The 24,707-nt window shown below is 32.2% G+C and overlaps 1 protein-coding gene across 1 annotated transcript in view; it reads right to left on the minus strand.

Moving 5' to 3' along the window:
- The window catches only part of TBC1D5 (TBC1 domain family member 5), a 373,122-nt gene that overhangs the window by 282,090 nt on the left and 66,325 nt on the right, over positions 1 to 24,707 (minus strand). The window lies entirely within an intron of this gene.

The raw sequence follows: 24,707 nt of genomic DNA on the forward strand, positions 1-24,707 counted from the left end.
TAATAAAATGAAGGATAAAATCACATGATCATCTCAATAGAGGAAGAAAAAGCATTTGACAAAATTCAGCATGAAAAAAGCTCTCAACAAAATGGGTAAAGAGAGTATGTACCTCGACATAATAATAAAGGCCATATATGACAAGCCCACAGCTAACATCACACTTGATGGTGAAAGCTGAAAGCTTTTCTTCTAAGATCAGGAATAAGACAAGAATGCCCAATCTCAACACTTCTTCTTTTTGCAAGGACCCGACTGCTTTTTACTTGGACTATTTTTCAGGGTTGTTTTTCCAGTGAGCAACCATGAAAAATGAGGTAATGGTGCCCATATACAAAGAACAAATTTCATGGCTTTATTTTACATAATAATGAAAATCCAAGCTAGAGCAATTAGAGGGAAAAGAGAGGAGAGGGGAGGTAGCTTCAAAACTGTATCTATTTGCAAAGGTATAATATTATATGTATTATACAACACATATATAATATATGTGTAAATGCCAGCAAAATTATTAGAATAAATGAATTCAGTGAACTTGCAGGATAGAAAACAAATACAAAAATAAGTTGCATTTCTGTACAGTAACAATGAACAATCAGAAAGGGAAATTAAGAAAACAATCCCATTTACAATTGCATCAAAAAGAATAAAATGCCTAGAATTATTTTAACCAAGGAAGTGAAAGACCTCTACAGTGAAAATTATAAGACACTGATGAAAGAAATAGAAGACATAAATAAATATAAAGATAGTTTGTGCTCACAGACTGAAAGAATTAAATTGTTAAAAGGTCCATACTACTCAAAGTAATTTACAAATTCAATGAAAGAAATCCCTACAAACATCCACTGGTGAAGATGTAAGAAAAGGAAGCACTTGTGCCTCGTTGGTGGGAATACAAATTGGTGCAACCCCTGTGGGAAACAGTATGAAGGTTCCTGAAAAAATTAAAAATAGAACTACCATACACTCCAGCAATTCCACTTCTGGGCTTCTATCCAAAGGAAACGAAAATTCTAACTCAAAAAGATATACGTACCCCATGCCCCATTTTCACTGCAGTATTCTTACCACAGCCAATACATGGAATCTAAGTGTCCACTGATGGGTGAATAAAGAAAATCTGGTACATGTATATATGTGTGTGTATATATAGATACACGCACACGAGGGAATATTATTCAGCCACAAAAAAAGGAAATCTTGCCATTTGCAACAACATAGATAGAACTTGAGGGCATTGTGCTAAGTGAAGTAAGACAGACATGGAGACAAATACTGCAGGGTATCACTTAAATGCAGAACCTCAAGGGAGGGGAGTGGAGTGGAGGGGAGGAAAGTCAAAGTGTAAGAAATTCTAAGAAACAAAGCTGAAAAGTGGATACTAGAGCTAGGGGAAGGGGAACTATGCAGAGGTTGGTAAAAGGGAACAAACTTTCAGCTGTAGGATGAATAAGGTCTGAGGATCTAATGTATAATATGGTGACTATAGTTGATAACACTGTATTGTTCTCATTAATAAAATAAAAAATATAAATATGTGAGGTGACAGAAATGATAATTTACTAGATGGGGGAAACCTTTCACAATATATATGTATAACAAATCATCGTGACATATACTTTGAATACTTTACAATTGTGTTTGTTAATTATATCTCAATAAAGCCAAAAAAAAAAAAAGTGAATAGCAATTAAAAATAGGATAATAATTGCAAGGTTTAAATCAAATCAAATTTCACATCAAATATATTTAAATCCACGAGCTCATAATAATTTAAAAAACTGGTTAACTTTAAAAAATAAAAATTAAAAAATCTATTAGATTATAGTAAAACTTCAAGTTTGAATTGATTTTCATCTAATCTAACAGCAAATAATCTTAAATTAAAAAATAAATTCAAATATAAGGTATACTGGTATTAAATAATGGCAAAGTGACAATGAAAAGAATATTAGGCTGTAAAGCCAAAGTTCAAAGCTCTCAATCCAGTTATGTCTCTTAACTCTATGTAACAACTGAGTCATTTACACTCTCTGATTCTCAACTTCTTGATATATAAAATTAAGAGTGTGAACAAACACATATGTGATTATTAACATCTGGTTGCAAAAATTCAAATAAAGCACTTTTTTAAATCAATCTTTTCCTCTATGATTTCTCCGCTGCTGTGATTGGAATGTCTTTTCCTTACCTGAGAATAGATACATATTAATGGATTAACTGGTTGTCCAGATATTGTCAGATGAAAAACTATCTTTTACCACTGATTTAAACTCTTTAAAATATCATAAATATATATATATCATATATTTTATATCATAAGAGTTAAATATACTTGTTATCTTCTTGACTTCCAATTTTCTAATTAATTTGTCTATTTCTTTGACGATGCTCTTTTAATTATAATGGCTTGAAAATACATTTTAGTATCAAACAATGAGAGCACCCACTTATTCTTTTTGTGATTTGAAAAATCAATTCATACTTTTTAATTAATAAAGTTAATTGTAAAATGTCTTATTTTCAGCAGCCATTGAGTTTAAGAAATCAAATATTACCCAAATCTATGAAACGCCTAATGTGATCTTTGCTGATAATCATATCCTCCTCCCTGCCACCCAAATGTAACCCCATCCTAAACTGTTAATCATTTTCTTGCTTTTCTTTATAGTTTTACTACATATGTATACATTCTTAAACAATGTATAGTTTTATCATTTTAAAATTTATATAAATGTAGTCATACTTTATATATTCTGTCTTAATGTTTGTTAGTTTTGTGTCATCCATATATAGTTCAATTATTTCTGCTTTATATTCTATTGTATGATTATATCAAAATTTCCTTATCTATTCTACTGCTGATAGACATTTGGAGTATTTCTAGTTTTCTGTTATTATAAGAAATGGAGCTATGAATGTTATTATATACAATTTCTGATATAAAAGATTCTCTATATTCCTAGGAGTGGAAATGCTGGATCTTAGGATATGGTCACATTCAATTTTCCTGTAATGATGAATTATTTCCAAAGTGTTGATACCAATTTTAACTACCACTAGCAATACAAGAGAGTTCCCACTTCTTCACACAGAATTAATCACATGGTATTTAAATTATGTCAATCTAGAAGGTACGATATGGAATCTGACTGGGATTTTATTTAGGTTTTTCATACATTTATGGCTATCGAATATTTCTTTTTGTGCAAAATGTAGGCTCGTTCATGCCTTTTCTTATTGAGTCATAAAAATTCTTTATGTATTTTGGATATCGAACTTCTGTTAGTTTTGCATATTATTATCTTTTTCCCAGATTATGATTTGTCTGTTTTCACTCTCTTATGGTGTCTTCTGATGAAAGAATTTCTTGATTTTACATTCAATCTAATTTTCCATGATTTTTTTGTTAAATATTTTGCTACCATAAACTATAGTTTCCTATATTTTCTTCTAAAAGAAACCTATATTGCTTTCCTGTTGCTGCGATAACAAATTACCACGAAATGAGTGGCTTACAGAAACACGAATGTGTCATCTTATAGTTCTGGAGGTCACAAGTATAAAATGTGCCAGAAAGTCTATGTTCATTTTGGAGGCTCCAGAGGAGAATCGATTTCCTTGCTTTTCCAGCTTCTAGAGTTTGCTTACGTTCCCCGGCCTGTGACCCCTTCTTCATCTTCAAAGCCAGCAGCATAGCATCTTCTCTACTCTCTAACTTCTGCTTCCATCCTGTATCTGTTCTCTAACTCTTAACTCTACTACTTCCCTCACATGTTGTACATGTTGTAATAGTTTACCTAGCTACAGTTTTTGATGTGTAACATGTAACTCAGAAAGCCACGCAAATATTTCAGCCTTATAGAGTACTTATTAGTTTATGGAAGATGAATTGAAATCTTTATTTCAGCAAGTCTTAATAATTTTTAATATGAATTTTCCACTTCATCTTAGTTTTCAAATTTGTTGTCCAAAAAATTTCACAATATCCTGTATGTCTTTTTAACCAGACTATATAATTCTGAATGAACTTTAGATATTTTTCAGGTTCAAAGAATCTCTCTGGAAATTGGACTAAAATTATATTGACCTATTTAAAGTTCTTATGTAAAGACCCTAACCTGGCTCATGTCATACATAATTTATTTTTCAAATGATCATCCCAGAAATATAGGAAAACTATTGCTTTTGCTTAAATATTTTCCACTGGCCAAAACACTGTTGCTCTCTATTTCTTCTATTACTTTTTGGTCAACTGCCTTGTATTTTCAGTTGATTCTTTTGTTTTCTGTCATGCCATTATTTTTTGACTGATACGTAACATAAAATACTTATATCGTAATTGTTCATTTACATTTTGGCTTCAGTATCTGTGGCAAACTGATGATGTAAACAGTCCTGATTATTTCCCTTTTTGAATATACACATTTTACAATGTGGCTTTCTAGTTCCTTCCATCAAGAGGTAGTGGCATCACAACAATGAGTTTTCCAATCCATAAACATGAAAGTTCTCTCCATTTACTTATATTTTCCTTACAGTAAAGTTTTGTACTTTTCAGTGTACTTCCTTCGCTTCTTTCATCAATGTATTCCTAAGTACTTAATTCTTTTTAATACTACTGTGAATAGAATATTTGACTTAAAATTATTCTTGGGATTGTTCATTGCTAGTACATAGAAATATATTTTGCTACCACTTAACTCTGGCTGGCTTTGTTACTTGCTTTGTCCAACAAAATAAGGTAGATGTGTAAGTGCCAGTACCAAGCTTAGTTCTTATGAAACCCTGCTGCTTCTGTTTGTCTTCCTCGAATGCTGACACCAATATGTAAACAAACAATGGCTAGCCTATTGAAGAATGAAACATGAGACTGGTCACTCCATCACTTCAATCAGCAGTCAGCCAATCGCCAGATACATAAGTGAGGCCATCTTAGATCAGCCCTTTCCAAGACATATAAGCAAGCTCAGCCCAGAACAAGAGATGTACCTAGCTTACCCACTTTCTCATTAGCGATAGTAAATACTTTTGTTTTATGTAAACGAGTTTAGGGGTGGTTTGTTATGCAGCAAAAGCTAATTCATAGAGTGTTTATATAAGTAACATAAAATATTATTGCTTGGCACATACCAAACATATAATTGGCCAACACAGCTCATTTTAGTTATTGAGCTCAGATATACACCTTTTGAAAACATCTTCAATCAGTAAATGTAGAATATATCAAAGTGTAGTTCAAAGAACTTTTTAGAAAATAATCCTAAAACTGCAAATATTTTGATGATTTTACTGAAAAGTATTTTGTAAATAGAATAGAAAAAAATATTAGAACTTTAAAAATCAGAAAAGAAAGGCTAATCTTCACAGAATGTGACTCAAAATATGCCTCAATCCTTTCTGAAATAAGGACATATACATGCACATTTTAAAAATTAAAATTTCTCCCTAAGAAATATTTAGTTTAGAAAAATTAAGTGTCACTCTTTATAAGAATGACCATGTTGAATAAATACTGTGATCCTTAAAAAGTATTACATTAAAATATCTCAATATTTTTTTCTTTGCAAATGACTCATCTTTTTCATCACTTACTATACAAAGTAAATGATCTTTAAATAAACACCTTCACAACACAATTGTCTAGAATTTACTTTTGAAGAAAATTATCCAAAGCCTAAACATGAATAATGTATCTTGTTGTCTAATCATGTGCATCTAAGGCAATGTTTAAATATTCCCATAATATGTATCTTAAGTCCTATTTTTAAAAAAACTTTAGTCATTTTTGTTTAAAAATAACTTAAAGTAATAAATAATAAGATACTGCGTCTTAAGAGGTAAACAAAAAGACACTTATTAGCAAAGAAATAGAGAAAATGTAAAATAACCTTATAACACTTTTGTGTATGCAATTTATCAAGAAATGTTGTAAAAGAACAAAACAAATGTTGGCTCATTCTGGAGCTTCTTTGTCATCATTAATGTATTCCGGTTTTCACAGCTGAACTGCTATACTTTGAAAAGATTTTCATGAAAGGAAACTCATATTCAATGTTTAAACAAAGCTGTCAGGTTACCAAGATTAAAATTTGTTTGAGTGTCCAGAAAAACCTTTTCTTAAAAAATAAATGAAAATAAAAACTAAGTTGGTCTTTATTTGCAAACAAAATAAAAGAAGCTTTTGTTGAACCATGTGTATTTATTTTTGAAAAAGAAATAGAGAAAGAACAATTTTTAAGTAAAAGTGAGACTATTTTGTGCGGCTATTTTATTACTTGTTCTATATCTCAAATTGATACAAATGATCTCCTCCTGTTTCTGTCTATCAGCTTGCCTTGTCAGTACAACTAATTGTCAGGGTTGGGGAGATCTCTTATATCTAAACAGAAGATGTGCAGTTTGTAACCTGCTTAATTCGCCTTATGTCCTACATGCCCTCAGTATGGTGTTCATTAAAGTCTCAGCTGTTTTGTACATAGCAGTGGCAGCCTAAACGTAGGCTTATTTTTCTTTGTTAAAAGGCCAGATTGTGCATAAATATACCCCTAATTTCCCTCTCTCCCTCTCCCTCTATCTCTCTCTCTGTCTCCCTGTCTCGCTTTCTCGCTCTCTCTTTCTCCCCAACCCGTGTGTGTGTGTGTGTGTGTGTGTGTGTGTGTGTGTTAATGGCAAGAAATGACTAAACATGTAAATGCTTCCTGGTATTTTCATCAATCAAGCCAGGCATCTGAACTCACTTAGTCCCTTTCCTAAATGTTTGTAAGAATAGCACCTCTCGGTCTTTGAAGAGAGGTTTAGCATAACAGCCATCTCTAAAATCAGATAAACTATATTAAGAATTGCATGTTGGTATAAATAAATTATATAAGTTGCCATTAAAGATAATTCTTAAGAGTTTCTCCTCTTCCCCCACAAAAGTTCCTAGTAGGCTCTAAGTTTCTCATCTTAATTGCTTCCATAGAGCTGACTATATAGAAGGTTTAAATGAAGTCTATTTATATTTGCTTTGGCAATACTACCTAATAGCTCAAATCGAGTACTTTCCTTTTTGGCTTGAACAGAAAATTCAAAACTTTACATTTAACTGGTCAATCCACAACCAGAATTTCTGTTCACTTCTAGTCTATTCATAAGTAGATTTTACTATTACACTGAGTTTTTAAATGCTATATAAAAATAAGTCTTATTAAAGTGTATACAAATAATTTCAAAACTCACGTTTGAATTGTACAGTTAACAGTGTTCATGAACATGTATCAAATTAGTCACATTCTGAAATCATTAAAAGTAGAAGGTAAAGAAATGTGTCAAATATTTAATTACTGCATTTTTGTGTGAAGTTTGATTAACAAGACAAAAGATTTATTTTTAACTTGTTACTAAGTTATTTGTGATGTTAATGTTAACATGCAATTAATTAAATGTACATAAAGAGCTATTAAAGTATTATGCCTGACAGCTGCAAAAAATAATTTAACCTCTGAATGACTAAAAAATAAATACTATCTGTAGGTCATTCTGGCCTATACAATTACATTTTTAAAATAAAATTACATTAACTGTTAAATATAGCTGCCTGCATATGAGGACTTTAAGGAAACAATCTTTTCTCAAGAACTATCAGACAACTGATAGCAGCAAATGGCCTTGTTAGGCGAAGATACTGGAGATAACTGGCAAAGTATCAAAAAACCCCATCAAGGAGTCTCCTTTTCATTCCTAATGTTAATTTGTGAATCATTCATAGCTTATCTACTTACAAAGTTGCTTTCAGATAGGAATACACCAATGATTTTTACCCTAGTGTTGATCTTTTATTAACATTAATCCACCAAAGTTTAACAGAAAAACAGATTCCCACACTAGAAAACTGAGGATGAAGCATCATAACCAAAGAATAACTGAACATGAGACGATTACAGGATGGAAAGCAAGTACAGCAATAAAAATGAGCAAGGTGAAGACCACTGCCTTGAAAGGAAATAAGGCTATAACGATTTCATGTCTCATCCTTAAGGATACAAACAGAAGGCCTTTTCAACACAATATGGTATGCAACACTATTTCTCAGTATAAAAACTGTCATACTCCTGATGTCAACTGGGACAAACTTAATCATAAGACCCTGGTAAAATATGAAACTTAAGGGTTTTATGTTGTGGGTGGAACTAGAATGCCAGGAACAAATTAATCAGAAACTTGAAAGCTGAGTGAAAGTCTCCCACTCCTGGTTTGGATAACCATTGTTACTCCAAGAACCCTGGGGAGGGGATTTGGGGAGGGCTTTTATAGGCAAGATAACAGGTAACATTGGGTATATAACCTCCTACAGGCTAAATCAATCCTCTCCAGAGTAAATTCACAGGGTCTAAGATAGGGCCTCTGCACTCATACCGAGAGAGGAGGGAGAGAAATGAGGTGCCCCATTAACCCAACTTAAATCTTCTTAACAAAATCAAAGAGTAATATATTCAGTTCTTCACAGTCGCAAATGCTCCGGACAACAACGTTCTATTTCTTAATAGAAATATGATCAACATAAAAAATTGAAAATTATGCTAGAGTATATAAGGTCCGCACTGAGAAATTTTAAAGTATAATACTATTATTCCTACCACCTTCCAAGAATGAAGAAAAATAAATTGATATTCAGAATTTACTAAGGGCTTGCGGTGCTGAAGTAAGAAACAGGATTTTTTCTAAAGGAATTTTGAAGTTTCTGATTCTTCTGTAGGCGTCTAAAAACATTATTGGCAGTTTTCCTGCTGTCGCTATTAAAATATTTTTAACAAATAAGATTTTTTATCTTATGTTATAGGAGTGACTCTGAAAAATGGTAGAGCAGGAAACTCCAGGGTTCTGTCCCTCCTCAAAAACAACTAATAAACTGGCAAAAACTGTTAACAATCAACTTTTGCACAATCCTGAAATCTACTCAAAAACTTATCAAGGGAAAGATTAATGAAGAAAGAAGCTACTGCACTGTGGTAAGCTGGTACAGGCTGCTACTATCAGATTGAGCTATACATACCTCGTTATGGAGAAAAAAATAAAGTAGCTGAATATATCAACTTGTCTGGCAAGCCCCAGACGGACCGGTGAAGTGCTTGCCTTTGTTTCACTCAACTTGGAGTTGAACAGGACTGTGGCAGCTTCTCTGGTGGCATTTGCTAAAAGCAGTGAAAGCCAAAAGCCCCATCAGGAAAGGGCTAGAAATAAGAGTCAGGATAAGTAACAGACAAACCAATAGCCTAGGAAGGAAAAGGCTGGGAAAGGAGATATGTGGGGGAATGAGAGCTTTTAAAAGTTCCCACGTAATGTAAGGGAACTGAGGGGGCCACGTACACAGTCAGTGCTGGACAGATGTTAAGAAAAGGCCTGAAATGACCTTAAACGTTCACCTCTGGATGAACTCAAGCTCCATGCAAACAGGAAGTTTATAAAGGCTAAGGCAAAGTTGTAAATAGCCTGGCTAAGCAATGAAGGAGAGCTTGCCTTAACATGGAACCAATATACAAAGTCTAGAAAGGTACTTTTAACTTTTTCTTTTTTAAAGAAACTCTGTCAAAACACTAGCTGACCACTAAGCTAATAGAACAGAGAGTTCAATGGTTATATACAACAAAATACAGACATCACAAAAATAATTTATAAAAGGTACTAAAACAACAACAATCCACTACTACAAGAAACAGCAAACCCCAAAGAGGAGGGGGAGAATATAATTTCCAAAGCTTCCACACTATCACATTCAAAATTATTCAGTTTCAACAAAAAATTAAGAAGTACATGAAGAAACAAGAAAGTATGGCCCATTCAAAGAAAGAAAAAAAAAAGAAGTTAACAGAAATAGTTCCTAAAGAAGACCAGGCATTACAATCACTAGACAAAGACTTTAAATCAATTGTCATAATATATGTTCAAATGGCTAAAGGAAATCATGGCCAATGAACTAAAGGACACCAGGAGAACAACATCTCAATAATCAGAAAACATCAATAAAAACAAAGACATTATGAATAGGAACAAAATAGAAATTCTGGAAGCCGAAAAGTATAATAAATAAAATTAAAATTCATGGGGGGTGTTCAATAGCAGATTTGAACAGGTAGAATAATCAGTGAATTCAATTATAAGACAATTGAAATTATTTAGTCTGAAGGGCAGAAGATTAGAGCAGAGATAAATAAAACAGAGAGTAGAAATAGAATGAATGAAAACAAAAATTGGTTCTTTGGAAAGAAAACAAAATTGATAAACCTTTAATTAAACTGACATAAAAAATACTAAAATCAGAAATGAAAGTGGAGACTTTACTACAACAATACAAAAATAAAAAGGATTATACAAAACACTATGAAAAATTGTACCACAAATTAGATAATATAAATTAAATAAACAGATTCCTAGAAACACACAAATTGCCAAAACTGACTAAAGAAAAAAAGAGAAAATCTGACAGACCTACAGGAAGTAAAGAGATTGAATTAGAAATAATAATAATAATAAAAAAAAACTTCCAATAAAAAGCCCATAACTAGACGACTTCACTGGTAATTCTACTAAATATCAATAATAATTAACACAAATCTTTATATCAAACTCTTCCAAAAACTGGAAGAGGAGGAAAGGCCACTTACTTATGAGGTCAGCATTACCCTGATACTAAGTGAGATAAATATATACAAAAACCGTAGACCAATATCCCTTATGAATATAGATACAAAAATCCTTAACAAAATGCTAGCAGACTGAATCCAGCTAGTATTTTTAAAGGATTTTAAAAAGATTATGTGTTATGACCAAGTGGGGTTTATCCCAGGAATGCAAAGGTGGTTCAGTATACAAATATCAATCAATAATATACAACATTAATAAAGGAAATAACTACATGATCATGTAAATTGATGCAGAAAAAGCAATGGGCAAAATCCTGTATTCTTTCCTTATAAAAACATTCAACAAACCAGGAATGGAAGACAAGTTCCTCAACATTAAAAAAAGAAAAGAAAAAGCATTTATGAAAAACAGCTAAAAGCAGTTAATGATGAAAAACTGAAAGCTTTACCCCTAAAACCACAAACAAGACACCACTTCTATTCAGCATTGTACTAGAAGTTCTAGCCAGAGTAATTAGGCAAGCAAAAGAAAAGGCATCCAAATTGAAAATGACCTCTCTTAAAAGCTGACATGACCTTGTATAGAGAAAATACTAAGAGTGCGCGTGAGCGTGCGCGCGCACGCACACACACGCACACACACACACACACACACACACACACTAGCTAATACGTGAATTCAGCAAAGTTGCAGAATATAAGGTCAATACACAAAAATCAGTGTATTTCTTTACACTAGCATAGTTGCAATCCAGCTAAATTCAGTGAGTAATATATTAAGGAGTCATAATGCAAGTCTTGTTGATAAGTTGCCTCTAAATTCAGGTGAAGAAACACTTGGATTTAGTAGTCCCAATGCTATCAAGCCCAGTTTTTAGGATATTCTATTCAAAGAAAATTTTAGATAAAAAGAACATTCTATTATCTTCTTCTTGCTTCCATTATACTTACTTATCTTCAAAATATAGCAATCTAAAACAGGGGTCAACAAACTATAGCTTCTGGGCCAAATTGGCTGACCTATTTTTGTAAATAATGTTTAATTAAAACACATCCATGGGCATTTGTTTACATATTGTCTATTACTGCTTTCAGACTAAAATGGCATGGCCTTCAAACCTAAAATATTTACTATATGGCCCATGAAGAAAAAAATTGGCAACCTTAGTTCTAAAAATTAATCAAGTATAAAAACTGACCTCAGGCTGGCATCTGATATATATACTAAGACTTTTCCTTTACACTGTCAATTATAAGTAACCAGGCTATTCAAAATCAAAGAAAAAAACCCCAAAGCATGGCTGAGTTAATGCTGAAATGATTATATTTCCAATCTCGAATCAAGGACTGGTCATACAAAAAAGGGCTTTGCTTACTAATTAAAGAAATGCTTTAAAAATAATTAAATGAAGGATTAGATTGGTAGTAGGTAATGCTGATGGGAAAGGCTTTGTACCCGAAGGATTCTATTATGAGGATTCCTCCTATTTCAGAAGTGAGACAGAGAACCGTTATAAATGAAAAATATTTGAGTTAACTGAGAGATGTTGTAAACACAGAGTGTAGCACATTTTTTCCTTTTTATAATTTGTCATTTCAAGAATCCCTAGTCTTGAGTACTCTGTATCTTTCAAATAAACTAAGTATGTACTCTATATTAAACTGGCATGATGAATGAAGGGAAAAGACATGGTACCACTTGGAGGAGTAAAAATCAATGAAAGAAGAACTCTGGGGTCTTTTTTTTTTTTAATTAATAAACTATTTTTTTAGAATTGTTTTATATTTTTTAAAAAACTGAGCAGAAAGTAAAGAGGTCCCTCCCATATATCGCCCCCTATCCCCGACGGCTCTCGCACACATAGTTTCCCCTTGGTATTCACAGCTTACATTAGTGTGGTACATTGGTTACACTGCTGTATCAGTAGCGATATATTATTATTAACCAAGGTCCATAATTTACATTAGGATTTACTCTTGTGTTGTATATTCTATGGGTTTTCAGAAATGTACGATACCCACAAATACAGTATCATACATTGTCACTAGTATAAAGATTCCCTTTCCCACCTATTCGACCTTCCTTTTCTCCACACCCCACCCCCAGTGACCACCACTGATCTTTTTAGTGTCTCCAGAGTTTTGTCTTTTACAGAATATCATATCTTTGGATCATATACATGTAGCCTTCTCATATTGGCTTCTTTAACTGAGCAATGTGCATATAAGTTTCCTCCTTGTCTTTCTGTGGCTTAATAGCTCATTTATTTTTATCACTGAATAATTCCATTGTATACATGTACTAGAGTTTGTTTATCCATTCACCTACCGAATGACACCTTGGTTGCTTCCAAGTTTGGCAATTATGGTTAAAGCTGATATAAACACTGTGTGCAAGTTTATGTGTGGACGTAAGCTTTCAACTCATTTCAGTAAATACCAAAGAGTGCAATTGCTGGATCATATAGTAAAAGTATGCTTAGTTTGTTAAAAAAAAAGAGAGAGAGAGAGAGAGAGAGAGAAACTGCCTTCCAAAGAAGCTGTGCCATTTGTATTCCCACCAGCAGTGAATGACAGTTCTTGTTGCTCCACATCCTCACTGGCATTTGGTGTTGTCAGTGTTTTGAATCTTAGTCATTCTAATAGATGTGCAGTGGTATTTCATTTTAATTTGCAATTCCCTAATGACCTATGATGTTGAACATCTTTTTCTATGTTTATTTGCCATCTGTATATCTTTTTCAGTGAGGTTTCTGTTCGGATACTTTATCCATTCTTAAATTGGATTGTTTGTTTTCTTATTGTTGAGTTATAAAAGTTCATTGTATATTTTAGATATCAGTCCTTTCTCCAGATATGTTTTGTGAAGATTTTTCTCCCAGTCTGTGGCTTGCCTTTTATTCTCTTAAGTGTCTTTCAAAGAGAAAAAGGATGTAATTTTAATGAGGTACAACTTACCAATATTTTATTTCATGAATCACGCTTTTGAAATTAAAATTAAAACGTCATCACCAAGCACAAAGTCACCAAGATTATCTCTTATGTCATCTTCTAGGAATTTTATAATTTTGCATTTTACATTTAGGTTTATGCTCTACATTGAGTTAATTTTCGTGAAAGGTATAAAATCTGTATCTATCTTTTTTTTTTTTTTTGCATATGGATATCCAGTTATTCTAGTACCATTTATTAAAAAGATTACCATTTCTCCATTGAATTGCCTTTGCCTCTCTGTCAAGATCACTTAACTATAATCACATAAGACTATTTCCGGGCTCTCTTTTCTTAAGTCAGGTAGTGTCAGTCTTCCAATTTTGTTCTTCCATATTGTGTGGACTACACTGGGTGGTCTTGAATTTTAATTGAGAAATCCTGTTTAGTCACACTGGAAAGTGACTGAACGAATGTACAGAACCAGGCTTGAAGGCCTTTTAGAGCTTATTTTAAAACTTAACTTAATCCAAGAAAACACGGGCTGCTCTATAGGCTTTGGACAGTGCTTCTGAAATGCTATAACCCTGACATGCAGTTGAATCAATCCTCAGACCTAACATGGATTAAACACTTCAAAGGCATACTATGTTATTTCAGGAAGTTTTAGGCAATGTCTTACTCTCAAGATAGAATTAGAACTAAGAATGAAGATCACATGCAGTTAAGATTTGGAAGAACGCAAGTAACTTCTTACATTTGGCCTTCTTTGATAATGCAAATCAATGTCTCCTTTTAAAATCTATTACATTTTAAAGATCAAGTATTTAAATAAACAGGTTACTCTTCTAAATTTCTATAACATGGGCTAAGGAATCTAGACAAATCATTTTAAAATTCAAAACAATTTACAGGCCATATGAGAATCAAATTTGAGCCAAATGAGAACTGTTTATTGTAGTATATGTAGCAACTCAGTAGTAGTTTACCCATGCTAAACTCAAAATGTGATTTAAAGAATTACCTAAACTAACTTTCTACTATTGTTAAGTAGATTATTCTTCTAGTAAATTACCCTATTCTGATCTATGAACAACCTGGTAGAATTAACTCAGAATTTGAGATACACAATGAAAGCCAATGAGTGAACTGTTGCATAAACAAATACAAGTACTAGAAAACTAAGTACACTCCTGTGGAACTTTTTTCTAGAAATGAGAGATACAGTTAATTTTTCAAAGTCTACAGATTCTCTAATTCTGTTCCATTTTATATTTAAATATTTATTACCTAATTACTTGTATACCTGCTTCCTTTTTTCACTTGCAACTTTACCAATTCTTTATCATTAACCAAAGTGGGAAAACAGAAAGATGATGAAAGCAATGTAAACTTAAATCGGTCAATCAAATTAGGCCAAAAGATTATCAAAATAATTTTTAAAGTTAGAGTATTGAATTACCTGGATTGCATGTATCTCCTCCCCCCGACATAAAATCTCTATTTGATTACATGACAGTAAATCTTGCTCTCATGTTTACAGAGAAAAGCAAATCTTATTACGACTTGGTTGACAATTCATCTCTTTCCATTTACTCTACATATACAGAAACATAAATGTAACCATTTATTCCTCTCTGCGTCTTCTGACCCCAACAGAGAGTAGGCAGGGTAGAAGAAGAGCTTTTTCATTGGCTATTAAAGTGGATTCTTAGGTAAGATTTACCCATATTAAAATATAAAACATAAAGCCATAGGAAGTAAGATATTCCTACAATTCTGTTCCCCTCCATTAGGGTAATTAATTAGGAATAACTTATTTTATGATTTTTCAAAAATTAGAATATTATTGGAGTATTAAGCAAGAGTCAGAAAAAATCAAACACTTAAAATTTTCCAGGATCTATATTCCCTTCTCTAACTTCCATTAAAAGTTTCCAATACTATTTACACAATGATAAATGGGACATGTATTGGTAAGTACCAAGAAAAGTATTTGTTTTATTTACATTCTTGCAAGCTTAGCTTTCCGGCTTTGTACTTTATCTTCTATCACATTATATCTAGCAGCTCTTCCACAAAATCACTCAGTCCATTAAAAGTTTCTTTATTTTTGTTATAAGGAGCCAAGAATGCATTATTACATTTTTCTATGTGAAGTATGCTATTAAATAATAGCTTGTACACTAATTAAGCAAATGTAATTGTGAGAACACATTGACATTGTTAAAGTAAATTACTCAATTTGTTAATAGTTTCATTTCAAGTGACCTTAATTGTATTAATTGTGATACTAGCAAATTAAATTGAAGAGCATTAAATACATTGTTCTAATATGTCCTAGAGGAGCAAATTTTCCATTACATCAGCAAAAGGAAAATAATGATTATATATCCCCCCACCAAAAGTGTCACACACGTGCACACACAATGGGTCATACAGAAAAGTTCTCACTAGACTGCATTTACTATTGCTACTGTAATATTGGTAGCATGGTATAAAACAGACCATATAGTTATGGTCTCAGATCAAGCACAAATTACTTCACCATTATAAACAGTTAAAATGTTGAAAATGGGGAAACAAAGATTTGTATAAAGAGCTGCACCATGAAAATAAATTTTAAAAATACAACTCTGTAAATCTGGAATTACATATTAGATGCCTAGTATCAAGTCATAACGATATATATTAAAAAATAGTTATGGCCTTCGTTCTTGAGAAGAAACTGTGAGTAGAACAGAGATAACAATACAGACTGTTAACCATTTTTAGAATAAAACCTAAACTCAGATTGACTTACAAAATCCTCATAATCCAGCCTTTGGCAACTAGGCCCATCCTGTGCTACTTCCCTGTTACCCACAGTGACCCAGCCACAATGACTTCCTTCGAGTTCTCAAATGTGACCAGCCTGTTCCTACCCTAGTTTTGAACTCTTCCCTTTTTGTGGAGGAACGCCTTTCTTTCTGTCTCTCTGTCTCTGCCTCTCTTTCTCTCACCACCATTGCATGTATATAGCTCCTTCACTTTCATTCACTTCTAGCTGATATATCACCTTCTCAGAGAGATCTTCCGTGAAAATCTAAATTACACACTCAGTTGCACACCCTATTAAATTCTTTGCCTAGTCTTTATCACTCTCACATTTTTTTCTTATTTCTGTACCTTTTCATCTTTTTACTGTCTCTCATGCTAAAGTATGAATTCCACTGAAAGAAAGCACTTGGTCTACTTGTGTAATAGTCTAATCCCAGATATTAGGTGATCAATAAGTATTTGAATGAATGAATGAACATCAGGTCTGTGGCCTGCCAGCCTTATTATTTGTGATAAAATATATATTCCTCTATGATCTCTATTCATTTGTTGAGTATCACCGACATTTCTTAACCATCATGCCAAGATGTCTGACCGAAAGTATTTAAGTTCAATAAAAGAGATCTATTTGCAAGTCTAATTAAATATTCAAACTGATAGCAGTATTCTATGCTTGGTCAAAAGCAGTCATATTGTATTAATATAGTCACTAAACAAAGATGCTAGAAAGTCAACTGTCATTAAGTTTCTCTATATTTGGAAGTAGAAAGAGAGTGAAGAGAAGTAGGAGAAGAATTATTAACTACACATATTCCCATAATATAAATGATTATTTGGCTCACACGTTGCCATATATATGACTTAAGCAAGTAAAAGTAAATTCTCACTATTTATATGTTGATAAATAGAGGCTAGTGGGTGGTTTTTCTGACTAAAACGAAATAGATTTGTAAGTTTGGGAAAGACAAACAATCACTGTAATTCTACGAATACAATAATTACCAAATGGTAGACTATCATATCATTTCCAAAGACTCAAGTAAATTATATTTTTTAATTCTAGAAATGTAATAAAAGAAAATGACCATTTAAAGTAAATAACTTGAGATATTACAATTTTTACGATTTACTAGCTTCTTAATTTCTTCCATTTAAAACACTCAGATTTTCCTAAAATGTGAAAATAAAACAGCTTGAAGCTAACATAAATGTTTCTTCCCCTGTGCTTTCCTATATTCCTCACACGGGATTCCTTCTCAGGAAATTCGAGGAGCAGCATAGTCAAACTTCAGAGTAAAGAACAAATTATTATAAAAACAGATTTCTTATTTCAAAACATCTATTTGATTAACAAGTAAGCCATCCTTACAACAAAAGTACAGTGATGGCAAACTAACGTATTTTCAATTCCTGAGAAATACAAGAATAAAAAAAAATTAATCTGAGCTCAGATTAATCTTATATCAATAGGGCGATGTGCATTCTCAAAGCTTCTGGTGAAGACATTTTTTAAGAATAGAACAGTGTCAGAGTACAACCACAGCAAAACTTACATTTACAAACATGAAGAAGAAAATCATAAAAATGCCACAACAAAACAGATGTCTCTTTTTACCATAAATTACATACATAATTCTAACTGTTAAAATACGCTGAAGTAGATATCAAGATCTGTCAATGGAAAACAGATTAAAACTCTGTGCATTAAATCGACTTTTCTGTCCTTGCTATTTAAAAAGATTATTGGAATACATAGTAATTTTTTAAAATCCTACAAAGTGAAATACACACACAACGAGTTAAGTCTACAAGAAAATTTATAAATATCCAAGTATAATAGTAACGAAATGTTAATAAAATTATTATATGCAAGAGAATTTTACCAAAATACACCTATATTTTAAAAAATACCCATAGCTGTTTTATTACACAGCTGATTGTTATGCTGCAAAGTAAGAGGATATTTTTAAGACCTATACAGGTCTTTAGGAACTTCCACTAGAGGATGAGTAGGAGAAATACAGAAGAGGGACTGAAGAGGTCGTGGATTGTTTTCCTAAAGTAAGGTTTAAGTTTTTTCTTGCATTTCTCTCATTCTCCCTGAATATTCAATTCTTCCTTCTGATTGGGTAAGATCAAAGTAAGAAGGCCTATAATCTTTCTAACCAGTAGTTTAGATATACACAGTTTTAAAAATTGGTTAATGCTATGAAAGGAGTTAAGAGAAATATGAGAGAAGTAAAGAACTGTACTTGTAAGGGACCAATTAACTATTCATTTCACTACTAAGCCATGGGGGAGAAATCTGTTTTAATGTGTAAATGAATAAAAAAGGGGCTGTAACATGTGAGAAGCCAGGTGATAACTCTAATATACTTTCTTAAGCCAGGTGAACGGAGACTTGGTTATCGTATTATTTAAACATTTCAAACTCGCTCGACTGTCTTTTCTGGCCCCACTAATAATTAGCAAAAAACAACAAATATAACTCTTTGATAAGAAACCCACTGTAAGTCACTTCACTTAAGTGGGTTTTTTCTTTTTCATTTTTGTTTTTCTAAAGTTTCAAGATAATATTGTCACTCTAAATCACCTATATCTGGCTCTAGTTATGCCTAGACCTAACCAATAAAACCCATCATTTTACAACTATCCATTTTTGGTGTTCCAAGAGTGTTTATAGAGGATGATTATGCATGGTGAGGAAAATATCTTAAGGTACGGATATACCTCTGCAGACCACCTTTGCCCAAAAGCATAGTGGTCATGGTTTTTACAGGGCTATTGTCTCTGTCTGCCACCATGGCCAGTAGTGAGGTCTCCTTTGTTCCTAGGAAGCTGGGAATGATCAATATGCCTCATCACACAACCCCAAGTCTAAAATAACTCTAAAGGAGCCTATCTCTTCAAGTAAATACAGGGAATCACAAAGCAAAAAGAAAATGTGGAAAAAAAAAAAAAACTAAAAAAGAGATGCAATTAATAAGGAATGGGCAACTCAATGAATAAAGATCAGAATTGAAACCAGAAGACAGGTTTTTTTCTCTAAGGGTCTATATTTTACCAACAGGAAGTTCATTGTTACCATTAAAATGTCTAATTTGCTAAATCTCAATTCACTATGAGAACATGAATACATAAAATCCATATATAATCATCCAAATCTAATATTAAAGAGTAAGTTGAACCGTCCTCCCCATTTAAATGTTTATCATTGATATTTAACCACTATCTTTTTATGTTAATTCTGAATCAGATTTTGATTCATTTCCATCCACTCCAGTGAGTTAGTATTATCTTGAAAATGGCTTTACTTCTAATTATAGATCATCGATACTCTTCCAATCACCAAATCATATATTTTCTCCTTTTATACTCTTTGATATATGCAATCTTTGAAGCACTGACCACTTTGGACATTCTGGAAGCTCTCATATCAGCAGCTTTTATAATTCTGGTGACTATTTTTCCCCCACTTTGACTATTCCTCCAATATTTTTAAAATACTGCTCTCTCTATTTGATTTCTAATTATTGAGAATTCCTACAAATCAATTCTCAGCTCTTTCTTTTCTCTTTGGATTTCTTATCTGTCTCATACTCTAGACTGATATCTCTAGAGAACCACTCTCAGATCTCTAACTTACGACCATTTAAACAGAAGTCTCTCGATTTCCAACTTCCTTTGGACAGTTTCATCTAGAGAAACTGGGCATGGCACATTGATTTTTCTCCCATTTCACTTCTTATTGTCACACCACTTAAAACCACCCTTTTTTTTTTTTTATCCTTGTTACTGTCATCTAAAAACTTCCAAGTCACTCATTTATTTAACCATCTCTATCTTCAACAAAGTGACCACTTTCCTTGGTCTTTACAGCCTTACTTAGAGCTTTTCATATATCTAAACTGCTTTTTTCTCCTTGATATCTAAAGAAAATTTTTTATTAAAAAGATGCTTCTTGCAAAACTATGTACACAGTAAAAAGATTAGTGGTTGCCAGGGGTTGAAGAGTGGAGAGGAGTAGGAGGGAGGACAAATAGGCAGAACACAGAGGATTTTGTAAAAATTCTCTGTGTATTTATAACGATAAATACATCCTTATACATTTGTCCAAACCTATGCAATGCACAATATCAATAGTGAATCCTCATGAAAACTATAGATTTGGGGGTGATTATGATGTATCAGTGTAGGTTTATCAATTGTAACAAACGTACCATTTTGGTGGAGGATGCTGATAGTGGGGAAAGCTATGCATGTATGGGTTGTGGGTATATGGAAATCTGTACCTTCCTCTTAATCTGGCTGTGAATCTAAATTTGTTCTAAAAAAATAAAGTATTTAAAGTTAAAAAAAAAAAAACAAACAGACTTCAAACAAAAACCTACCCAAAACAATGTAGATCCAAATTATTGCACAGAATTAATGAAGGCATTGATCTGGTTTACTGGTTACCATTAAACAATGTTCCACTGAATTAATGTATTTATCAAACACTTATATATTGTTCCCATATCCCCTTCATGACTCCTACCATCATACTACTCTTTACTTTCATCTCCCCTAACTCCATCTCTTCCAAAATTTTTTATTCTGCCCTCTTCGAATCCCATTCTATGATAGTAAATTTCCTTATTTCTCAAACCATCAATGAATTATTTCACCATTGACTTCCTCGTCTACTGGTCTACCTGTTATACAACCCAGACCAAAGCCCTGCCTGCTTTTCTCTTTGGCTAAATTGTAGGTGCTGAATTTGGCATCTAGAACATAATCATACAAATTTACAAGCTTGTTATCACCTATAAATTATAATGTCTAATCTAAACTTAGCCCCCAAGGTTATGTATTCTTTATCAACTCAATCTAACCATGTCACTCTCCACAAATCTTCAAACACTTCATCTTATCATTCACCTTCAGCAAATTTCCTCACCCTGACTTATCAAAAAAGAAATTAAATCATCAGTGATATTTCACTGAACTCTGCCATTGGAATAATGAACAGACTGTACTTAAACATCTTTTTTTCCTTCCCCTTATAATTACAATAAAAATAATGATCCTCTCTCTACAAATCCTGCTATCTTGTCTCTAGACTGCATCTCCTCCAAATTTCTAAGACCCCAGGACTCCTTTTCCACTGATTTTTAGCTTTTCAAGTATTATTATAACTTTTCCTTCTATTCCTAATGTCAGTTTAGTATAGAGCATACGTTTACTTTATCTGAAATATAGAGTACGTACTCAAGACTATGGATTCTTGGATTCTTGGGAGATTACAAAAAGCACTATATTTGTCACAGTCAACAATGACTCTGTCCAGTAGAAGTATCTATTTTCTTGAACTTTTAGCAAGACAGCCACGAATATCATGTTCAAGAGTGTGGATTTTACAATTAGTGCAATGGAAACCACTGAAGAGCTGTAAGCCAGGAAAAGGAGATTTTTTTTTCCCCCACTAAGATGACTCCAGTCAATTAGACCAAGGGACAGGGTTTAAAGTGAATTAGATGATTCAGACAAAATCCTATACTTTGGCCAGGTATCTTCAGCAAAACAAATTCACCTTTTACACATATCTAAATCTATTTTTACTACATGGAAAATAATACTAAAGATCATAACAGGGCAGCATCATTTTATTATATCAACTTCAATGAACTATTTTATTACCAACTTATTCATCAAAAAAGCCAGGCATTCCCTTTTAGTTCTTAAACTCTATGCTATTATAACAGAAAGAGAGGAAGATTTGGGACAAAAACAAAATCATAAGAGGCAAAAATGGAGTATGTAGGATATTCTGAACATCTTGGATTATTTTTTTAAAGTAGGTTACTAAATATTTTATACATGAAGATAGAAAGAAAGCTCTGAAACAGATATTATATAAAAAGGCATTACATTAAGTAGTAATTATCTGAATACTATAAAAGCTGTAAGTAAGAAGGCATATCAATTTGAAGCTAAAAACTCTGGCAATATGTAACAAAATGCTATTCTCAAAAGAGACATAATAGAGGAAAATGTTCTTTCATCATGAGGTACATTCCAATCTCTTATAAACTTATAAAAACTAGTCATTCCAGGAATGTTATTATATTAATAGGTTAAGAGTTTCCCTTAATCTTGATATTGTTGTTTTCAGTTTAAAAGAAAATGATTATTTTTTTATTTAATTGATCATTAAAAGTTACATTCTGAGAATGAATAATCACGAATAGTTAAACAAACATTTTTGCTTCTTTATCGTTTCAATTGAATTACAGGTTGCTTGTCAATTATTAATACCCTTTGTTCAAAGATCTTGGAATTTAAGATGGTAATTTAGTATATAACCAAATTTAATAGGTCACAGAGAAAATATCATACTTTCTATGCTCTTCTCTATTTGAAAAACAAAAATTCAAGCAGTTAAAAGTTTAATTCACATGAATATACGCCCTAAGATTTTGCATGTATATATCCAAACAGTGCCATTTTCTGTTCTCACTCACTTTCCTCAACTACCCATGAAAATATACCAATGATAGGCAGTTTTCTGTCATTCCTATTATGTGGCTATCTATTTTTGCTAATGCTTTCCAGAATACACAGAATCATTTATCTCAGTAATGTACTGCTTCTTTATGAATGTTAAAATTTAGATTTAAGAAATTAAAGACTTGTTTATTTATGGAATCTATAACAGGAATTACAAAAAAAAAAAGATAATTTGTACACAGGGAAACCACTGATTAAGTCCAGTGTCTGACTACTTACAAAACGAATCATCCAGTTGCCACAAATTCCCTTGTGGGAAAAATGTGTAAAAGCCTTCAAAAACATGGAGACTCCCATGAAAGACATATATTAAAATAAACAAACATACTAGAAAGGTGATGATTTTTCAAGTAAATATGACAACCCCATTAAAATGCAACACACGTTTTTCTGCAAAAAGAAAATCTAAAAAAGATGAAATAGATGCTTTATATAAAATATTTACATATACGATGCACAAAACCCACTACGGTTAGTAACCTTTATGGCTTTGAAGAACCAGATATTTACATATCTTTCTTTCTGCATGTGCGTGTGCGTATGTGTGTTTTGTATATATTTTTAACAGTTGACAGCTGTTTTAGAGCATACAGAGATGCCAAGCTGAATGAGGGTCTTGATTACTTCAAGATTAGCTATCTAAAGTTTCTATTCATTTTAAGTGTTGTTAGTTGGAAGAGTCATTAGTCACTTCCTTGTCTCATAGAACATCAGCATACATTTACATTGTTAATGAACATTTGGGGTAAATGAATTAATGGCACTTTTAAACATCAATTCAGTCCTAATAACTTTGTATGTCATAGAAATGTTAGGCTAGGATATAAACGAAAAGTCTTTTCAGTAAAGGTAACTACTCATTCCTGCAACAATGAAGGATAAAATTAATTTAAAATATTTTTATCAGTTTTTTTTAAAAGAAAAGCCTCAATATTTAATGAACTAGACCATAGAAAAATATGTACTTAAAAGAAAACCCTATGCTCTAAAATAAGCATATAAGCCAGAAAATTTTGGTGAAACTATTTTATATACTTATAACACAAGAACATATTCACTTTTAAAATACCCACTTACATAAGTGTTTGGAAAAATAATTTGACTTATTTAATTATGAGTGCTTCTTATAAGTATTTCATTTAAGAAAAACATCACTAGGGAAGGTAGATTATCATTCTTACCACTGAAATGGGACACTAATAATTTTTATATTATTTTTCATATTTAAAAACCTTAAATAGCAGTCTTTTTGAGACTTTTTAGATAAAAGCAAACATAAAAATAAAGTCACAAAAATAAGGTGTATGGCAAGTTACACTGTTTTCAACATAAACCCCATAAAGTCAAGACCTTGTATACTAAAGAAATAGCCACTTTAAGGAATCAATTATTTTTAAAATTCCCAAAACATGACGTAATGGTAGACCTGAGTCAATAAATCAACTTTATCAAATATTTAGTGAATTAGTTAAAAATAAGGCTTCAAGAATTCTCAAAAACTCCTTTCCTTCTAAGATATTATATTATTACTAATACCGAGAAAATAATAACAGAGCTCTGACACATATACATTTAATAAATTTTTATAGGGTAGACACTGAATACAATTTACCTTTTACCAATCTATCTTTTAACAATTTCAATGCATAGATCTTTAAAAGTACAACACAAATTTCAATTATTAAAAAAAAGAAAAAAGAATCGGGCAAGTCTTTTATTCTGGAATAGTCTCAACTTTTTGGAGGTGAAAAAATCCCTACAAACTCAAAACCAAAAGCTTAG

The sequence above is a fragment of the Pteropus vampyrus genome, unplaced genomic scaffold (genome assembly GCF_000151845.1).
Source record: "Pteropus vampyrus isolate Shadow unplaced genomic scaffold, Pvam_2.0 Scaffold1, whole genome shotgun sequence".
Classification (NCBI taxonomy): domain Eukaryota; kingdom Metazoa; phylum Chordata; class Mammalia; order Chiroptera; family Pteropodidae; genus Pteropus; species Pteropus vampyrus.